The sequence below is a fragment of the Engraulis encrasicolus genome, chromosome 10 (assembly GCF_034702125.1).
Source record: "Engraulis encrasicolus isolate BLACKSEA-1 chromosome 10, IST_EnEncr_1.0, whole genome shotgun sequence".
In the NCBI taxonomy this organism is placed as follows: domain Eukaryota; kingdom Metazoa; phylum Chordata; class Actinopteri; order Clupeiformes; family Engraulidae; genus Engraulis; species Engraulis encrasicolus.
Genome location: NC_085866.1, coordinates 16219815 through 16223675, shown reverse-complemented (window position 1 = coordinate 16223675; position 3861 = coordinate 16219815).

The following is a 3861-nucleotide window of genomic DNA, read 5'->3' as shown; positions in this document are numbered from 1 at the left end:
AATCCTTTACTCCAATGGTAATCACCAAGTGGACTTACTCACTGCCTGGGGAAATCGTGATTTCCATGAGCGTATCTGTGTGTGTGTGTGTGTGTGTGTGTGTGTGTGTGTGTGTGTGTGTGTGTGTGTGTGTGTGTGTGTGTGTGTGTGTGTGTGTGTGTGTGTGTGTGTGTGTGTGTGTGTGTGTGTGTGTGTGTGTGTGTGTGTGTGTGTGTGTGTGTGTGTGTGTGTGTAAGTAATATGGGTTTACATGAGGACCATGCGTCAACTGAACGCAATTTTATCAGTGCCTTGTCATACGAAGAGAGATCGCCTTATGGAGGAGAGATTTGTGTCTGTACGTAGACACAGAGGTGCACAGAAGTGTGTGTGTGTGTGTGTGTGTGTGTGTGTGTGTGTGTGTGTGTGTGTGTGTGTGTGTGTGTGTGTGTGTGTGTGTGTGTGTGTGTGTGTGTGTGTGTGTGTGTGTGTGTGTGTGTGCATGTATGTGTGCATGCTTGCATCTGTGTGTGCGCATGCATGTGTTCATAGTGTGTGTGTGTGTGTGTGTGTGTGTGTGTGTGTGTGTGTGTGTGTGTGTGTGTGTGTGTGTGTGTGTGTGTGTGTGTGTGTGTGTGTGTGTGTGTGTGTGTGTGTGTGTGTGTGTGTGTGTGTGTGTGTGTGTGTGTGCATGCATGTATGTGTGCATGCTTGCATCTGTGAGTGTGCGCATGCATGTGTTCATAGCGTGTGTGTGTGTGTATGTGTGTGCATACATGCGTGCATACATGCGTGCATGTGTGCGTGCATGTGTGCGTGCATGTGTACGTGCATGTGTGCGTGCATGTGTGCATCTGTGCGTGTGTACGAAGATGCAGAGGAGCAGAAGGAACTGAAGAAGTGAAAAGCAGATGGAGACAGCTGGGCCCAAGAACTACACACACACAAGCGCACGCACGCACACACGCACACACGCACGCACGCACACACGCACGCACGCACGCACGCACGCACGCACGCATGCTTGCACACACTCGAGAGAGGACACATGGACCGAATCAGGAACGCCCTTCATGTGAAAGTCTGCGTCTGCCATGACACATTGTCTTTTGCCAGAGCAAGTTTTAATGCCTTCCTATGTCTGTAATTCCCACAATGCAAGTAAGCACGCCCATGCACACACACGCACGCACACATGCACACACACACACACACACACACACACACACACACACACACACACCAATGCACGCAGACGCACGCACGCATGCAAGTAAGCACGCCCATGCACACACACGCACGCACACACGCACACACACACACACACACACACACACACACACACACACACACACACACACACACACACACACACACACACACACACACACACACACACACACACACACACACACACACACACACACACACACACACTATTCCACGTTCTCCCATCTTGGATGTGTGGGAGGTAGTCAATGATGCATGTACAGTATGCAATGAACATGCAGTGTATGATAGGATGTATTCTATTTTAATCTATTATTTGTCATTGCCATTATTGTCCCTCACATCAGTGTTTCCCAACCAAGGGTACCTGTTCCATGAGAGCACACTACAGAAGACACATGCAAAATGCTAACAAGAAATCTATAGAGCATAGTCATGTTGGGATGGAGGAAGAGATAGAGCAGCGAAGTGAGGGAGTACTCACAATATGGCTTAGGGCAGACGTGGGCAAACTCAGGCCCGGGGGCCACATGCGGCCCGCTCGGCCATTTCATGCGGCCCGCTCGGCCATTTTATGCGGCCCTCGGAGCCTTTCCCAGAAAAAAATGCAGACTCGCATGGTCACTCATTCTTCACTGCGCTACCTAAAACAAGGGTCTTGGAAACCTAAGATTACTAAAGTCTACATCTAGATACAAATAGCAGGAATGGCATAACTGACAATGGTGTAATTATGCTGCCGTACACCAATTCTTATTATTGGCACGGGCAAGTTGCCTACGACATGTGGCCCTTGAGCCAAAATAATTGCCCACACCTGGCTTAGGGTGTATGCAAGGCCAAAAACAATGGGAGGGGTGCATTGAGAAGGAGACGGCTAAGAGGGGGCTGTGCTGAGTTGCTATTGGGGGGCATTAGTCTAATTCAGGGGTGGAGAACTTATGTCTCGAGGGCCATTTGCGGCCCCTGAAGCCGTTTTATCCGGCCCCGACATCATTTTCATGCTATGCAGCTTCACATGAAATATGCCATATTTTGTAAAAGAATCTTAGAAATTCCATTTGCAATACAATTAAGCTATATTTAGGGGACCTAGAGAAGGTGGGGTCTGTTTTAAAGCTAGCTGCCTTCAATATAGGCCTAAAGTGCAGGGGAAAATCCTGGTTTGTGTTCATAGTACGGCCCTCAGAGGACTTTTATGGCCCTTGGATGAATTTGAAGTGGCCCTTCGAATGAAAAAGGTTCCACACCCCTGGTCTAATTAATTGTTTAATACTAAGGGGAGTGTTGGTCAAGGATAGCCTGATAAACCAGACTAAATGTGGATGTCTAATTTAGTCTGGCCTCGATGCATAATACATCCGAAGATTGTTGGTGAGAACAACCTTCCCTCAAAACCCTGCCCGCTTTGATTCAAAACACATCTTTGCGTTGTAATTGGTTTGCCAGATTCATGGCATTTTGGCTTCATTGAATCATTATGTGAGGCCAGACCCACCCGTAGACAAAACATTTTGCCGTCCAGCGGGTGGCGCTGGTTCACCAGGCTAGGTCAAGGAGGCATTTGTTCCAAAAAGCTTGAGAACCCCTGCATGCACTAGCTAGCAGGACCCCCTACCCTGCACCCACCCGAGGGGATTGCATATACAGCTGATTGTGCTGATTGTGCAGTGTGTTCTATCCCACGCCATTCTTTACTGTAGCAACCATGCAGTGCATGCAAGTGCTACCTGGCAATTATATTGCATTTGATTAATCAGTGCTATCCATCCCTAACTATGCATGTATGCTCTAAATATTGTGCATCATTTGATACACTAGATCAGTGATTCTCAAACTTTTTCAGACCGAGGACCACTTTGTCCCCCCAAAAATGTTCAGGGACCACCCGTCAACTGAATTGGTACTTCGACACTGTTCATTTTGATGCAGATTACTTACTTTTTATTCACATTTACAAATCTGTCTTATTGTGGTAAAAATATGACTTCAGCTTTGTTTAACTTTGTAATAATGTTACAAATGTAGCCTACTGCTAGCTTGTAAAATTAAAAATCTCCTCACAGACCACCTGAGCTTTGTCACGGACCACTGGTGGTCCCCGGACCACACTTTGAGAATCACTGCACTAGATGTAGTGAATGCGAGTGGTACCTGGCAATTAAAATCCCATTTGATTAATCAGGGCTATCCATCCCTAATGAGGCATGTACTGTAGTGTGCAGCATTGAGCATCATTTGATACAATAGCCCTACGTACAGTATGCCTCTTAGTGGTAACCAGGGATGCAATTCTGCTCTACTCTGCATTTTGTAGAATGGAGTAGATCAGTAACCAGATCTAAAGTAGTTTACTTTAGGTCTGTGGTTTTGCCATATACCTGTACTGCCCTACCAAGCAAAATGGCAGTAACTGTGCAGAGCTCCAAATTGTGTAAAAATGCTTAAAAATAATCCTACCGTCCAGCCTAAGGAGTTTTAAGATTATTGACATGTGGCAGTTTTGTTACAGTTTTTAGACCAATCATCATATTTAACTGTAGATTTTGGTGTAGGCCTACATGTCAATAAAGTCATAATGACACACTTTCAGCAACAATGCAGTTACTGCCTTTTTGCTTTGTAGGGCAGTATAGGATACCAGGTGTGCAT